This window comes from Pseudorca crassidens, chromosome 3 (assembly GCF_039906515.1).
Source record: "Pseudorca crassidens isolate mPseCra1 chromosome 3, mPseCra1.hap1, whole genome shotgun sequence".
Taxonomy (NCBI): domain Eukaryota; kingdom Metazoa; phylum Chordata; class Mammalia; order Artiodactyla; family Delphinidae; genus Pseudorca; species Pseudorca crassidens.
In genome coordinates this window covers 135,117,447-135,136,062 of record NC_090298.1, presented here as the reverse complement: position 1 = coordinate 135,136,062, position 18,616 = coordinate 135,117,447, and the positions used below count along the sequence as shown (strand labels likewise).

The 18,616-nt window shown below is 39.4% G+C and overlaps 1 pseudogene; it reads left to right on the top strand.

Annotated features, from left to right (window-relative positions):
- LOC137221958 (UDP-N-acetylglucosamine--peptide N-acetylglucosaminyltransferase 110 kDa subunit pseudogene) overlaps positions 1–18,616 on the top strand; it is a 210,379-nt pseudogene that overhangs the window by 3,777 nt on the left and 187,986 nt on the right.

The following is an 18,616-nucleotide window of genomic DNA, read 5'->3' as shown; positions in this document are numbered from 1 at the left end:
GTTTTAGTTTCTGAACTCTACAGATAAATGGGGACTTTGCTGGTGTAGTCTTTTTATAAACCACTTGAGCCTATGTCAGTCATTTTAGTTTCTGACATAATGTTTGGAACTATCAGTGCTTTGTTGGTTTATAGATGATGGCTTAAATTCTTTTCCTGGTCCGTTTCCTTCTTCCCTTCCCCCCGCTTTAAAAATTCTCCTGTAACTTGCCTAACAAAAAACCAAGTCTGATTCAAAACCTCCCAGAGTGTTTCTCTTAAACGCATCATCTGGTGCCAAATGAAGATTCTTAGGAGTGATTATTAATTCTGAAGGGCACAGTTGTGGTACTGTCACTGATGATAACGATAATGGATTTTTGGCCTAGAGTTGTGACCTATTTCACCAGTGTTTTACCGTTCACTGCCCCCTATGCTGCTTCCAAAAGTGATAGTGTGTGTTAAGATTTTTACGTTCACTTCTAAAGTTTGTTTTTTTTTTTAGTGAGTCCTGTTCTTCCTTTTTCTTTCAGCAGAAATGAAATCCCAGGTAAGTATAAGTATTCAAATATTTGATCAGTAAGTCACAGTTATCTCCAGTACATTAAATAACTTTCATCAAAAAACATGTTATAGGTAAAAAGCTCTGAAGGACCAGCTATGTATATGATAATTATGTTTCAGACTTTCTACGGTATTATATATAATAACGTGTCTTCTGGACGTGGTCTTGAAGTCTTTATGGATCCAGCCTCAGTAGTAGTGAACTGCACTGCTACTTGCTTTGGAGTACAAATTAGACCTTAGCCCTCCTGGAGGTTGAGTTTTTGGTATTGAAAACCATAGGAATGAAATTATTGTATTTCAACAAAGGATCGAGGGCTTGAGGCTTAAACAAGGCAACATATGTGTGGGAAGCAGTCAGCCTTGAGAGCAGGTAAGGACATGCCAGGCATGCGGCCGCTGCTCGAAGGGACTGTCCCTACTTGTTCCCCTCCTTGTTCCATTCCATGGGAGATAAATCACCAGGGCCCAGAGATCAGAAAGAATGTAAAATGAGACAAGCAAAGCTGTCTCCCCCCTGCACATGCAGGTTATTTTTGATGCTTCTGGGTTTATGGGTTTCCTCCCAGGGAAGTTAACCTTGAGCCGAGACAGTCTGTAGATAATGTAAGCCACCATCTGGCAACCTTCCTTTTTCTAGTCTATATAATCTGCAACTGTAGCGCAATAAAATTTGCCTTGCAACCATCAGTTGTCTTGGTCCTTCTGACCCCATCCGTCGGTGCTACTTCAGTTCCTTACCCCTTCCCTTCTGACCCTGGGCGGTGAGATCCTCTTTCTCGGGCTGGTCCGCAGCAAGTGGCACTCGAACAGGGACCTGAAGTGTGAAGGCAATTAAAAGAAAAAGAAAGTGCAGGTAAGAGAACCCTTATGCAAAATATGTGTGGCCACCAGTAAAAGTGAAACTAATAGAGACATAAGGCAATAGTCAGTAAAATAAGATGGAGCAAAAGGGCTCAAAGGTGTATGAATTATTTGCTCAGGTTTTGCTTTTGATGCTTAAAGCTCGGGGTAATAAAGTTTCTACCTCACGGTTGACTGAATTTTTACAGCATATCCATGGTGTATCTCCCTGGTTTCCTGATGGCGGCTCTGTTGACATAGAAATCTGGCAGAAAGCTGGAGAAGATTTAAAAAATTATTATGAGTCTCGAGGGCCTACTCATACTCCTGTTGTTACATATAGTTTGTGGACTCTGATAAAAATATGTTTAGATGCTTCTCATGATAGTGTTGATTTGAATGTAAAGTCAGAAAAACATAAGCCTCTGACAGAAGGAGAGACTGTATTATCAGCTACTGTGTCGCCACTTCCTAAACCGAAAGAGCTAATTAATTTAAATAGTTTAGATGAAGAGGAACATTTTGACTTAATAGATGTGGCTTGTAAACATAAAAGAGAGAACTATCCTGAGGATGATTTTCTAATGGCTGTGATAGATAAGTCAGTGAAAAAGCTGCAGGTTAATAAGGACTGTCTTCCTCAAAAATCTACATCTGTAAAAATGCTCAGTCCCTTGCAGCGCGCTGTACAAGGAGCAATAAAACGAGAAGATCCTATTTTCTGTTGTCCCGTCATAGAAAGACCTGGTCCTAATAATCCTCAACAAGCTACTAGGGAGCATCAGGCTCTCCCTTTGAAAGTTTTGAAAGATTGAAAATCTGCCTGTGCTCAATATGGGCCCACTGCTCCTTTTACTGCTGCTATGGTTGACAGGAGAAGCTCTTCCCCCCGCTGATTGGAAGTCTATTGCACAAGCTTGTTTAAATGGTGGAGATTATTTAATATGGAAGTTTGATTTTTATGAACGAGCTGCTGAACAAGCAGAAAAGAATGCTGCCCATAATATTCCAGTTGATTATCATATGCTGATTGGGGAAGGACAGTATCTTTCTTTACAAGATCAATTAACTTATCCCTTTGTTGCTTATCCTCAAATAAATCATTTGGCATTACAAGCCTGGAGGAAATGTCCTTCTACACACAAAACTGAGGATCTTTCAACAATTAGACAGGGACCTGATGAACCATATGCTGATTTTGTAGATAGATTGTCACAGGCGGTGGGGAGACTCATTGTGGACGGACTCACTGGTACAATTGTAGTTAAGCAGCTTGCTGTTGAAAATGCTAATAATGCATGTCAGGCTGAGATTCGACCTTGGAGAAAACGGGGAACATTGGAGGATTATATTCACCTTTGTGCAGACATTGGGCCTACTTATATACAGGGTGCTGCTGTGGCTGCAGCATTAACTAAAGTGGGGTTCAAAAACAAAGACTTGTTTTAAATGCGGAAAGGCAGGTCATTTTGCTAGAGAATGTAGATCTTTTAATTCTAACCCTAGTCCTTCCTTCCCTACTCAGAAACCTCCAGATGGTCAGAAAATCCCTGGTTTATGCCCTAAATGCAATAGGGGAAAACATTGGGCACAAGATTGTTGCTCAGTGGCCCACAGGGATGGGCCACCACTGTCGGGAAACTCCTCCCGGGGCCTTCCCCGGCCCCAACAAATAATAAGGGCAATGTCTGTGTATCCTCCTCAAATTATCAATCAGACATTAACCAAAAACAGAAACATACAATATCCTCGCTCTCCAGAGCAACACCAGGAAGCGCAGGACTGGAGCTCAGCACCTCCGCCCGATATGTATTAACTCCTGAAATGGGTCCTCAGGCCCTCCCTACGGGCATCTGTGGACCTTTACCCAAGGGTTTGATGGGACTATTATTGGGAAGAAGTAGTGTCACCATGAAAGGTTTAACTATTATGCCAGGAGTCACAGATTCTGACTACGAAGGAGAAATAAAAGTCATGGCACAAACTATTAAAAATATAATAACTATTTCTCCTGGTGATAAAATTGCACAATTGCTACTTTTGCCCTTTGAACCTCATGGACAAATTTTACAACATCAAAAGAGAGAAACAAAGGCTTTTGGATCGTCTAATGCTGCCTACTGGATTCAGAAGATAGGGAAAGAACGTCCAGAAATGAAATGAACCATTAATGGAAAGGTTTTCTCAGGTCTGTGAGACACTGGAGCTGATGTCTCTGTTATGAGGCAGGTACACTGGCCTAAACGTTGGCCCATTAGTCCTTCTATTACAGAACTTCACGGAATAGGACAAAGTTCTTCTCCTATGCAAAGTAGTCAGTTTTTATTATGGCAAGATAGTGAGGGCCATTCAGGATACTTCCAGCCTTATGTTTTGCCTGGGCTGCCTTTAAACCTCTGGGGCCGAGATATATTAAAAGAAATGGGAGTATTACTTTATAGTCCAAACTCTCAAGTCTCTAATATGATGTTGGATCAAGGATTTCTTCCCACAAAAGGGCTGGGAACAAATCAACAAGGAACTGTCTCTCCTATTGATGTGAAAATAAAAAATGATAGACAAGCTTTGGGTTTTTCTTAGGGGCCTTGGATTCTCCTCCACTCACTGCTGATCCAATTACTTGGCTGACTGATGACCCTGTATGGGTGGACCAATGGCCCCTCACAAAGGAGAAATGAGAAGCTGCAGAACAATTAGTACTGGAACAATTAGGGCATTTAGAAATTTCCAGTAGTCCTTGGAATACTCCTATTTTTATTATCAAGAAAAAATCTGGAAAATATAGGTTATTACAGGATCTAAGAGCTGTTAATAAAACTATGCTAATAATGGGAGCTCTTCAACCAGGCCTACCCTCTCCAACAGCCATACCACACAATTATCATCTTTAAGTTATAGATCTAAAAGATTGTTTTTTCACTATTCCTTTGTTTCCTGAAGATAGAAAACATTTTGCTTTTAGCTTGCCTGCCTTAAATTTTAAGGAACCCATGAGGAGATTTCAATGGAAAGTATTGCCTCAGGGCATGGCAAATAGTCCTACATTATGCCAAAAATATGTGGCTCAGGCCTTGACTCCTGTGAGAAAAAGGTTTCCATCGTTATATCTCATACATTATATGGATGATATACTTTTAGCCACTGATAATATTTCTTTATTAGAGACTGCTTTTCAATTTTTACAACAGTCCTTACAATCATTTGGCTTGGTCATTGCCTCAACAAAAATTCAAAGACAATCTCCATTTTTATATTTGGGAAAATATATTGATAACACTACTATTAGGCCTCAGAAACTGCAAATTCGAGTTGATAATTTAAAAACATTAAATGCTTTTCAAAAATTACTTGGAGATATTAATTGGCTAAGGCCTTCCTTAAAACTTACTACTGCTCAATTACAGCCTTTGTTTGATATTCTTAAAGGTGACTCAGATCCTTCTTCTTCACGCTCTATGACTCCAGAAGGATTTCAAGCTTTACAAATAGTCAATAGATCTATCAGTTCTACACAATTAACTAGAATTCATACTCACCTTCCAATTTTCTTAATAATTTGTCCAACTCCTCATGTGCCTACTGCCGTCTTATGGCAAACTGTTGGAATTATTGAATAGATTCATATGAAAACTACACCCTCTAAAGTTATTAACCCTTATTATGAACTTACTAGTAATTTAATAATGCAAGGTAGAACTAGATGCTTACAACCTATAAGTATAGAACCTTCTCAAATTATTATCCCTTATTCAGTTAGTCAACAAAATTGGCTTTTTCAACATAGTAATGAATGGGGTCTTGCTCTTGCAGGATTTTCAGGTACCTTGGAATGCCATTACCCTGCTGATAAATTGATCCAATTCAGCAAACTTAACTCATATCTTTCCTTCTATAATTAGGCAACAGCCTGTTCCTCATGTACCTTTGGTTTTTACGGACGGTTCTTCTTCAGGAGTGGCTACTGTAATCGTTGACAACGGAACAAACCTCATTAAAGAAACTTCCTTGACTTCAGCTCAACGTGTTGAACTGTATGCTGTCATTATGTCTTTTAAACATTTGCCTTCTATATCTTTAATTTGTTTTCTGATAGTAAATATCTTATTAGCTTGTGATTTCTTCTGGAGACTGCAACCATAGGACATACTAATGACCCTGAATTATCATCCTCTTTTCGTTTGCTTCAACAGCTTATTCGTTCCCATGATGGTCCTGTTGCAGGTCTGTATATCCGTGCTCATTCTAACTTGCCTGGTCCATTGACTAAACTTAATGCGACTGCAGATGTTTTAACTCGATCTAAACGTGATCTTTATCCTGTACATTTTCCTCCCAAGAATAGAGTTGAAGTTACTCCTCCTCCTCAATCTCTTTTCCCTAAAGCAGGACATGTCCCAATTTACCGTACTCCTCCTTTCCGTTCGTCATGCTGTCAAGAATGGCTAATGTACTGCATTCATTATCTTCATACTCTTGATACTCATGGTCCATGTCCTGGACACCCTCATATTATGGTAAGTTATGATCAAACTGCTTCACAAGCAGCACAGCCGTTGCACGCTTTACACCGTCAGTCGGCGGCTACATTACACGCACAATTTTCCCTTACTGGTGAAGCCACCCGACAAATTGTTAAGCAATGCCCACAATGCTTACCTCACCTTCCTGTTCCACATTATGTTGTTAATCCTCGTGGATTATTACCTAGACATTTATGGCAAATGGATGTTACTCATATCCCGTCTTTTGGGCAACTACAGTTTGTTCATGTCACTATCGATACTTATTCTGGTTTCCTCTGTGCTACAGCACAGACCGGAGAAGCTACTAAACATGTTATCACTCATTTATTACACTGTTTTGCTTTCATGAACCTTCTCAAAACTATTAAAACAGATAATGGGCCCGCTTACTCTAGTGCTGCTTTTGCAACATTTTGTAATTCATTACAAAATTACCCATATTACAGGCATTCCATATAACCCTCAAGGACAAGGTATTATAGAACGTGCAAATAGATCTTTAAAGCTAACTATTGAAAAAATAAAAAGGGGGGAATTGTATAGAACAACGCCACATAACCTTATAAATCATGCTCTGTTTATTTTAAATGTTCTCACTGTTGACAGATTTGGCTGCTCTGCAGGGGGAAGGTTGGTGGCTGAGCCAAGATTGGCCTCTCAATCTCCGGAGGTCCTCTGGAAAGATCCGTTAACCAGCACTTGGCGTGGTCCTTATCCTGTGTTGATTTGGGGACGTGGTCACGTGTGTATCTTTCCCAGATCAGCGCCTGGACCTTGCTGGCTTCCTGAGCACTTAGTCAAGCAAATAGATGGCTCGCCACAGCTCACAACTAGTTCAGAAGATGAAGAAGCTCTGCACCTCTCCGGAAAATATAACAGTGTTGATTCAGAAAGAGAAGAGGAAGAGAAGACCACTTGCCAGGACGACTCAAAGGAGTGATGTTCCAACTTGGGGACAAATTAAACAACTGGTTTCACGAGCTCAAGAGTCAATGAAACAACAGAATAATCCTGTTACACCTGTCACTTTATTTTTGGCTATGTTGGCAACCATTTCATGTGTTCCCTCTGTTAATGCAGCAACTTACTGGGCCTATGTACCTGATCCTCCACTATTACAACCCATATCTTGGTCTGAAGCAGAGTTTCCTGTATTTTACAATGATAAGTGTTTATGGGCCTCTTATTGGGAATATAAAACAATATGTCTGTAAATTATACTAAGTGGTTTAGTACCCATCCTGTCTGTCTTAGCCCATTGAATCTGGAAACTGGACGTGTAAAGGCTATTAGTTATGAGCATACAGATGTTTATGAGGGAACGGATCAATCAATTAGTTTGTCAGGCTCTTCAGGCATCCTTCGTTTTACAGGAACCAACATTACTCTTACATGCCCGGCTACCAGCCGACGAGAGGATCTTAAGGATACCATCTTTTGGTATAAAATGGGCAACCTTTTAATATTAGAGGTCAAATCTCATATGCCTCACCACTTAGGGATTCCGCTATTACTATAGCCAAGGTTACAGGTGAAGATTCAGGAAATTATTTCTGTATGAAGCGTTTACTTGGAGGACAAGGGATATTTATAGCTGGACATAAGGTTACTATTCTTAACAGAAAATCAAAAAATCAATTTCCTCCTTTTATGACCGTTAACTTTCCTGGATCCACTTTTGAACGTTGCGATGCATCTTGGAATAATAACCAAATATGGTGTACTATAGATTATACCAAGGTGTCAATTCTTATCTCTTCTATTCCCGTCATAGATAGGTTTATCACATTTCAAAAGAACTGGGATATATGGAAACTAGCTCTAACTTATTCCAATACACCTGTTATAACTTGTGTTGCTCCTCCATATACACGTTTGTGTGGTTCTATTAACATCGGTAATTCTTCCAAAGGAGGATATAATATTAGCTGTGTTAATTGTATTTTTAGCAGTTGTATGTTCCCTTCTGCAGGAACGCAATCTGTGCTTATACTAAAGCAACCCATGTATGTTATGGTGCCTGTACATCTGAGAGAACCTTGGTATGAAGATACTGGAGTACAGGCATGGGTGGAACTCTCTAAAGCCTTGCAGAGAAGGAGACGCTTTCTTGGGTGGCTAATAGTAAGTTTACCTGCCTCGGCTGCTCTGTCTGCTACCGCGGCTACTGCCGGTCTTGCTCTTTCACAGAGTATTAATCATGCTCACTTTGCTAATCAGTTATCTCAACATACCAGTCTTGCTTTATCTTTACAAAGTCACATAGATTTACAGATTAATAACAAGTTAGATGAATTTAAAAACGCAATTTTGGGGATTGGAGATCAGATGGCAGCATTAAAATTGAGGATGCGTTTAGCTTGTCATGCAAAGTATACATGGATGTGTGTTACTCCTTAAAAGTACAATGACTGTATTTGGGAATGGGAAAAAGTAAAAATGCATCTGCTGAGTGTTTGGTCAGATAATAATATTAGTCTTGATCTTAAGAAATTAAATGCTGAAATTCAGGATATACAAAATGCACATCTTGATGATATTTCGCCAGAAGATGTAATTCAGACTTTACTGGACCATTTAAAGTGGTTAAATCCTCAGTCTTGGATTACCGGAAGGTTGTCAGGATTTATTACCCTGGCCATAATTTGCCTATTATTGATATTAATCTTCTCATGTCTGTTTCGTATCCTCATGCAACAGTATACTACTCTCGGCACTAAACTTCATGGAATTATTTTGCAGCAAAAGTTAAAAAATAAAAAAGGGGGACCTGTGGGAAGCAGTCAGCCTTGAGAGCAGGCTACGGACATGCCAGGCATGCGGCCGCTGCTCGAAGGGACTGTCCCTACTTGTTCCCCTCCTTGTTCCATTCCATGGGAGATAAATCACCAGGGCCCAGAGATCAGAAAGAATGTAAAATGAGACAAGCAAAGCTGTCTCCCCCCTGCACATGCAGGTTATTTTTGATGCTTCTGGGTTTATGGGTTTCCTCCCAGGGAAGTTAACCTTGAGCCGAGACAGTCTGTAGATAATGTAAGCCACCATCTGGCAGCCTTCCTTTTTCTAGTCTAGATAATCTGCAACTGTAGCGCAATAAAATTTGCCTTGCAACCATCAGTTGTCTTGGTCCTTCTGACCCCATCCGTCGGTGCCACTTCAGTTCCTTACCCCTTCCCTTCTGACCCTGGGCGGTGAAATCCTCTTTCTCCATCTGGTCCCCGGCACACATGAATATATGTTTTTGTCTTGCTGTACTGCACCTGTGCTGTCTAGTAACAGATATTTTGTCTGCTAGTAGTGTTCTAGATTATGTCTTTCCAAAGCACTGAGGCAATACACCTATTCTGTAGTTGCAGCTGATGCCTGAATGTATCCTAGCTGACAAATTATTGATTAATAAGAACTTGAATTTCTGAAAGATTTGTACTGTTAACCAAAATCTGAGCAAGGAGTCTCAGATGTAATTCTTAGCCAGAATTACATGTTAATGAACCATTTAACAGTGTGAATCAAGGAACAGCAGTGTAAGGATTTCTTTTAATTTATTTTTTACCTGCTTGAAATATCAGTTAAAGTTTGCCAGCTTGGTTGCAGATGAACGGACGTTGGAAGTTCACCAAACTACTTAATGTGGGACAGGATAATAGACTTCCAGCGCCCTCAAGGCTGTGACCTTGCAGCCATTTTACATAGCACATCCTCCTCCTATAGGGATGAACCTTTCCCTGGCCCGAAAAGTGGCAGCTCTGTTGAAGCTTTGCTTATTGTAACAGGCTTTTGTTTCCAGGTTACATGTCTGTGGAAGACTTAATTCTAATAGAGATATAGATATTACTGGAAACTAATTGTTTTTTCTATTATACTCTGATTTATCAAAAAAGTAAAACATTTAAACTGTGCTACAGAAATTCAGAAGTTGTCTTGCAATCTTTAAACAATAAATGAATGAGTTGCCCTTAAAAAAAAAAAGGATTAAGCAGTTAAGCTGTTGGTCCCACATCAGACAAATTTTCCTATACCTTCTGTCAATATTTTTAACAGAGACTGTTATTTTATTAATCCTTATGATCCCATGATTCTTTCTTTCATGTTTCAGGGCACAGCAGGTGAGAGAGTGGATTTGTTAAGCTTGGGTTTATCCTTCTTTTATGCGTTCATTCAATTTTATGTTCATTTACTTATTGTACACACATGGCAATAGAAGCTGCTAAAGCAATCATTGCTATTCTGCAAAACAACAAGACACAGAAGCAGATGTCTTATTTCTGAGGTTTCTCCCCCCAGGATTATTATGATTAAAGATCCTTTCCCCCACTCCCTGGAGAGGACAAGGGGCTGCTCACTGGAGGTTTTTTAATGACTTGGGTAAAGGCTCAAATATCCCCCGATTATGGTAATCCACCCCAGGGGCAAACCACACAAGAATATTATGAATTTATTTTATTTTTCTATCCTTGCAAAGGTAATACTCAGCTCATTAGAATATGAAAACTGTACTGTCAAATTTCAGAATTACATGGATGAAGAAAATCACCAAAGTGGCATCATATCACGTGTGTTATAGTTGTATTTACTATATTGACTATATTAACTATGTTGTGTTAACAATATATTGTATAACTATATATTGAAAAGGCAAAATGCTGTAACTTATTTCAGAAAAAATAATTATGTTGGCAAACCCCAAATTGTACATTGTAGACAGGTCCTAGGAAAAGAAGATTTAATTCATAGTGGACAAGAGGTTAGCTTCTGTTTTCAGCCATGTGCTATTTCAAGAATTAAACGTCATGAATAATACAGGATATAAGAGGAATAGTCTAAAGACGGAAAAGCACATTTTGATTAGGAAAGAGAATTTATGGTTTAAGTCTTTTTTTTTTTAAGGAAAACTGCCTTATTACTATGAGATAAGAAAATTGTTTCCTTCTTTTCTTCCTTGCTTTCTTCTTTTTCTTTTTTTTAACCTTTTTAATTTTGGATATTTGACCTCTAAGCTGAGATGACTGAAAATGCCTCCTCTGGGCATCAACCTTTTTGAAAGACTTTTTCCCCCTCCCTAAGGGCTATTTGTCTCTTGGAGGCATTGCCTACATTACTCACCAAGAGGCAAGCATTTGTCCTTGCACTAAATGCTGACATCTCCTGATAAGAGGGAAGCTGCAAAGTAGAAGAATTGAAGGTCAATTTGTTGATAGTGGTCTCAAGAGCATTGATGTACATTTGTGTATTGGGGAAGGGGAGAGAAGCTTGAGAGTGGGCCAGTGGGGAGGGGTAAATATTTTGTGATGTTGTCTACCTATGGGCTTATAAATTTTACAGCTGCATTAGGAAGACAAGCATTACCATTAGCATGAAAAGTAGGGCAGACCTCAGTTGCAAAAGCTTCTAGCCATACACATAGGGCAATACGTAAATGATACACCTTATTGCATTCACCTATTCACCCTCCCCTGTTCATGCTAATTGGAAATTTCAGTCCATTTCAGAGAAGTAACACAACTATCGATCATTTTCCCTGGCACGAATCTTCCTAGAGCTCACGCACTAGCCCATGTGTCTTAGATTTAATATCTGATCACTAGCTGGATTGAAGCCAAGAGGTGGTTCCCAAAGTTGCTGCACATGAGAATCACCTGGGGAACTCTGAGACCTCCCTGTGCCCAGGCTCCTCCCTAGACCTACTGAATCAAAATCTCTGGGGCTGGGACCCAGACACCAATGTTTTTCTTAAAAGCTCTTTAGGTAATTCAAATGAGCAGCAAAGCTTGAGAAGCAGCCCAATAACGGGAACAAACTTATTTCACACAGATAAAGTGGGGCAATTCATATGTTAAAAGAACATGAATATATGTCCATGCCTCTCTCACGCTTTGTCACAGTTTACCCTTCCCCCTCCCCATATCCTCAAGTCCGTTCTCTAGTAAGTCTGTGTCTTTATTCCTGTTTTACCCCTAGGTTCTTCATGACATTTTTTTTTCTTAAATCCATATATATGTGTTAGCATACGGTATTTGTCTCTCTCTTTCTGACTTCTACACTATTGGTGGGGATGTAAATTGGTGCAACCACTATGGAAAACACTATGGCAGTTCCTCAAAAAGCTAAAAATAGAGCTACCATATGATCCAGCAATCTTACTCCTGGGCATATATCTGGACAAAACTATAATTCGAAAACATACATGCACCCCTATGTTCACAGCAGCACTATTTATAATAGCCAAGACATGAAAACAATCTAAATGTCCACTGACAGATGAATGGATAAAGAAGATGTGATATATATAAAATGGAATACTACTCAGCTATAAAAAAGAATGAAATAATGCCATTTGCAGCAACATGGCTGGACCTAGAGACTATTATACTAAATGAAGTAAGTGAGAAGGAGAAAGACAAATACCATACAATATCACTTATATGTGGAATCTAGAATATGATACAAATGAACTTATCCATGAAACAAACAGACTCACAGACATAGCACACAACTTGTGGTTCCCGAGGGGAAGGGGGAGGTGGGGGAGTGATGGATTGGGAGTTTGGGATTAGCAGAGGTAATCTATTATATATATGATGGATAAACAACAAGGTCCTACTGTATAGTACAGGGAACTATATTCAATGTCCTGTAATTAACCATAATGGAAAAGAATATGAAAAATTATATATATGTATAACTGAATCACTTTGTTGTACAGCATAAACTAACACAACATTGTATATCGACTATACTTCAGTAAAACAAATTTTTAAGAAAAGGAAAAAAAAAGAACATGAATATATATATATACACACATATATATATATATTTCTTTTTTTCCTCTTTATTCTGTTTGTGTTTCAAATAGGCTTTTTTTTTTTCCTTCTGCAAAAAGCGTTATTGTTTCCATTTGGTCCAAGGCTTGGGAGAGGGCTCCAGGGCGGTTACAAAGCTGCCTAGTAGCTACAGAGCAGGGCTTCAGGCAGCTCTGATGCCAGAGGGGCTCCTCAGAGGCCGCTGGACTTCAGAGACTCCTGTTTGTGATTGAGGGTGAGCCTTCCAAAGAGATACTCGCCCAGCACAGCCTGCGGACCAGCCAGCCTGCGGAGGTTAGTCAGGTGGTCGCCCATCTTCTTGATGAGTTTCACCTGCTCCTCCAGGAAGCGGCTCTCCAGAAGTCACAGAGGTGGGAGTCTGCGCGGGCGGAACCCAGGGCGCGCAGATCTGATAGTGCCTGGTGCAGGCTCTTCTCCGTAAGAATGGCGGCTTCCACAGCGTCCTGGGTTTTACCCCACTCATCTTGAGAAGGCTTCCGCGCATCCTGGAAGAGGGCGCGGCCACAGCACTGGTTTTGCATTTTCAAGAGACGCTGGGCGCCCTCACACTTCTCCTCAGCCAGTTGGCGAAAAATGTGGCCCACACTGTCCAGAGTCCCGTTGTTGCTGTCGAAATAGAAGCTCAGAGAGAGGTAAGTGTCCCCAGATGCATGTTGAACAGGCGGTGGACGGCGGCCTCCACCTCGATGGAATAATTCTGACGAACCTGGGAACTCGTGGTTGATCAGTGATAAGGAGCTAAGCTCAAAAAACGGTGTTGGCCTGTCCTGGAGGCTGGGGATAGCTGAGTGGCTGATTCCAAAGGTTGCGACAGGAAGAAAGGTTGGAGGGTGGTCGGGGGCTGGAGCAAGGAGCGTCCCTGGGTCTGTTCATTCCAAACACTGTTGAAGCAAAAGACAGAACTGCAGGACTGCCGAGCGCACTGCCTCAAATAGGCTTTGATATAAATGAACAAGAAGTCCAAGCGAGGACAAAACTTACCCTTCCCCCCACCAAAATAGCTGGCGATACTAGAATCTAGACCTGGGAAGGGATTCTTCCATTACTTTCTGAACATTCCAAGCCACTAGAGCAGTGGTTCTCAAAGTATGGTCACCTTGTAACCAAGCAGTACCCTATGGGGCCTTCCTAGGACAGACCCATCCCCCATATCCTCTGCTGTAGTTCCTCTCTGAAGTACTCAGATAATAGTATCTCAGGCATATTTCTTGAGTTTTCAGATGCTAAAAACCACCACCCAATGGAAGAAATTAACTCCTTGATGATCATGCGCATGTAGCTCCCAGACCTTCTGGCACCTAAGGATGGATAATGTTACCTGCCCTGTGGCCTCAACATAACCAATCAGAGGATTGTGCACGAGCTGATCACATTCCCTGGGACGTCCCTCCCTCACCTGGCCTTTAAAAATGCTTTACTGAAATCCTTTGGAGATTTCAGGGTGTTTTGGAACTCGGGCCACCCCTCTCCTTGCTCGATCCTGCAATAAACCTTTCTCTGCTCCAGACTCCAGCCTTTAGGTTTGTTTGGCCTCACTGTGCTTCAGACAGACGAACCTGCATTCGGTAACAACCTGACCAGTTTTACCAGCGTCCCCTGATAATGTGTCAGATATTCAAGTTTTAGGGCCCTGTCCCAGCCCTATGGAATCAGCAACTCTGGTGGGGCTCAGTGATCTCTGTTATAACAGGCCCTCCAGATGATTTTTATTCACCTTAAAGTTTGAAAATATCTGCATTGTCAGCTGGCCAAAGCGTCCACCAGCAGGTGAAGGGGAGTGGTGCCTGGAAAAGATAGGGACCAGCCAAGGCAAGTACGGCAGCATTTGCCGTGGTAGTAATGGAGAATGCCTTTCTCCACTGGTTGGCACAGACTAGGATCTGGGAGCAGTGGCAGGGTTATTTAGGGTGCTTTACATTTCAATGTAGAGTGACCGCTGTCCTGGGTTTGCCAGGGACTTCCCCTGTGTGAGCACTTAAAATCTCATCCTGGCAAACCCCTTAGCCCTGGGTTTGAAAAACGTAGGGAATAACATGAAATTTAGGGGAAACATGATCTAGGTTTTGGGCAAGTCACAAGTGCTAATTAAAGCTAAGCAAGTATGGACAACATCTAGCGTTCTTTAGCCCTTTGCGGGGAGGTAAATCTGATTGGGTGGAAGGACTTATTGTTAAGAGATCTTTGTAGAAACATCCCCTTCTGCTTAGTCCGCTGGTTCTCAGTTCTGGCTAGACATTGGCATCGTCTGAGGAGATTTAAAATGATTTTATTGGTCTACGATGACCAACCGTCAGTGTGAGGGTTTTTAAAAAGTGCTTCAGATGATTCTAATGCACAACCAAATTTAGGTGCCACTGCTTAAGCTTTTGAACCGCTGCTGCATATTTGCACCTCATCTTCCTATGAGAATATCCAACTGTAGTTGAGGTTTGTTTTTTTTTTCTTTTTCTTTTTTTAACTGTCTTATTATAAGATTTACTGTCTTAAATAAGGTTGAATGTACAGAAAATCTTGCTAGTCCATCTGGTATAGCTGGATACTTAGAATAATATCATTAAGATATATACCATTTAAGTATTGTGACTGGCCTTATTTGAAATTAACATATGCATTGAATTAGTATGTTCTCTTTTGAAGTTGTTATGTTGGGGAGCTATACCTCTAATCTGCCATTGCTAAATATCTGGACACCTCTTGTTAGGAATTGCTTTTAGAAATCTTTAGGGATTAAAACCAAGATTGCTGTATTATTTGTACTGGAACCACAAAAACCTCACAGAGTTCCCCCGCTGTACCTTCTACCCCCATCTCTAACCCTTGGCAACTTGTAATCTGTTCTCCATCTCCACAGTTTTGTTATTTTAAGAATAATATGTAAACATAATCATGAATTACTTAATCTTCGGAGATCGGCTTTTCAAAATTTTTCCCTCGGCATCATTCCCTTGAAGTTCATTTCAATTTTTGCGTATATTAATAATTTGTTCCTTTTTGTTGCTCGGTAGTATTCTATCATAAGATTTTATCACAATTTGTTTCAACATTCATCCACTGAAAGACATTTGGGTAGTTGCCAGTTTTTGGCTATTATAAATAAAACTGCTATGAACATTTATGTGTAAGTTTCTGTGGGAACTTAATTAAGTTTTTGTTTCTTTTGGATAAATGCTCAAGAGTACAATTACTGCGTTGTAGGGTGAATCTACTTTTAGGATTAAAAGAGACTGTCAAGCTGTTGATCAGAGTGGCTAAACCATTTTATTTTCCCACCAGTGATGTGATATAATTTTTCTATGTACTCGCCAGCATTTGATGTTGTCCCTATACTTTAATTTTAGTTACTCTCTGACATCTCATTATGGTCTTAGTTTGCATTTCCCTAATGGCTAATGATGCTGAGCATCTTTTCACGTGCTCCTTTGCCATGTGTATATTCTCTTCCATGAAATGTCTGTTCCTGTCTTCTGCCTATTTTCTAGTTGGATTTTTTTAAGTTGTTTGGAGAGTTCTTTGTATATTATAGATACAAGTCATTTGTCTCATATGGGATTTTCAAATATGTTTTCCTACTGTGTAATTTGAGTTTTCATCCACTTAAAAGGATCTTCTATGAAGCATTTTTTGTTTGTTTGTTTTGTTTTGTTACGCGGGCCGCTCCGCGGCATGTGGGATCTTCCCGGAACTGGGCACGAACCCGTGTCCCCTGCATCGGCAGGCGGACTCTCAACCACTGCGCCACCAGGGAAGCCCTCTATGAAGCATTTTTAACTCATTTTGATGAGATCCAATTTATCAGTTTTTGCCTTTATTGATCATACTTTTGGTGTCAAGTCTAAGAATTATTCCCCTAGTTCTAGATGTCAAACATTTTCTCCTATTTTTTTTCTAAAAATGTCCTGCTTTTACATTTAAGATTATGATCCACTTTGATTTAATTTTTGTGTAAGGTGTGGAGGTTAAGGTTCATTTTTTGTTTGTTTGTTTTTGTCGAGGGATGTCCAACTGTTTCAGTACCATTTTTTGAAAAGTCTATTCTTCCTTGATAGCTTTTGCACTGCTGTCAAAAACACGTTATATGTATTTATGTCAGTCTATTTCTGGGTTCTCTATTCCATTCCATTGATCTATGTATCTACCCTCCATCATTACTGCAAAATCTTGAAATTGGGTAGATTAATTCCTCCCATTTTCATCTTCCTTTACAAGTTGTTTTAGCTCTTCTTCAGCCTCTTCTTACCATATAAATCTTAGAATAAGCTTGTCTATATCCACAAAAACCTTGAGGGCATTTTAAGAGTAATTGTGTTAAGCCTCTTAACTTGGGGAGAATTGACCTCTTTATCATGTTGTGTTTTCTAATCCATGAACAAGGTATGTCTCCCTATTTGTTTGGGACTTAAAAATTTTTCTTCGTCAGCATTTTGTAATTTTCAGTCTAGAGGTCCTATAAATGTCTTATTGGGCTTATATTTAGGTATTTATTTAGGTCAGTTGTAAATGGCATCACATATTTTTATTTAAGCTTCTACACATTTGTTATTAATATATAATTTGATAAAATTGTGGTGATCTTGTACTCTAAATCATTTACAAACTAATATTATTTCTCAAGCTTTTTGTGGATTCCTTGGTATTTTCTCCATTTAGATTATCATCTCATCTTCAGATACAGACAGTTTTACTTTTCCTTATTCAGTATAATAGGATATATTACTATTCAACATTCAGTAGGATATGTTCCTTCCTATGCAACGTACTAGGAATAGTCCTTTTATCTTTTAAATAAACTTTTTAAAAATTTAACTTTTAAATTTATGTATTTATTTATTTTTGTTTTATTTTCTTACTAGAACCTCCAGTGATATATTTAATAAAAGTGGTGAGAGCAGATATCGGTGCCTTGTTTCTGATCTTACAGAGAAAGCATCCAGTCTTTCACAGTCAAATATAATGTCGGTATAGGTTGTTTGTAGATCATCTTTATGAGTTTCAGTATGTTCCTTTTCTATTCCTAGTTTGCTTGGAGTTTTTTTTCTTCCTTTTTTAAAATCATGAATGGGATTGGATTTTGTCAAATGCTTTCTCTGCATTAATGGATAGGATCACATGACTTTTCCCCCTTAATCTATTGGATATGGTGGATTACACTGTTTAATTTTCAAATATTTAACCAACTTTGCATAACTGGAATAAATCCCACTTGGTCATGGTATATTATTCTTTTCATATATTTCTGGATTTAATTTGCTAATATTTGGCTGAGGGTTTTTCAGCCAATTTCATAAAAAATATTGGTCTGTAGGTTTCTTCTTTCTATACTATCCCTGTCTGGTTTTGGTATCAAGGTAATACTGGCTTCATGAAATTAATTAGAAACTGTTCCCTCTACTTCTATTTCTTATCAAATCATGTAAAATTGGTGTTAATTCTTTAAGTCTTGGGTAAAAGTGAAACATCTAAGCCTGAATATTTCTTTTGGGAGTTTTTAAATGAAAAACCAGTGTTTCTAATGGTTACAGGAAAATTGAGATTATCTATTTCATCTTGGCTGAGTTTTGGTAGTTTTGGGTGTAGAAACATTGGCCCATTTCATCTACATTTTTGAATTTATAGTGTAGACTTGTTCATAGTAACTTGTCCCTCATTAACCTGCAGGATATGTCATGGTATCCCTGGTTGCATTTCTGATATCTGTGATTTGTGCCATCTCTCTGTTTATCTTTATCAGTCTTGCTAGATCTTTATTGGTTAGATTGTTTATTTCAAAGAAACAGCCTTTTGTTTCATTGATTTTTTCCCCCCTATTTTCCTGTTTTCAGTTTCATGGATTTCTGTTTCATCTTTATTATTTCCTTCTTTCTGCTTGTTTAGTGTTTTTTCCTCTTCC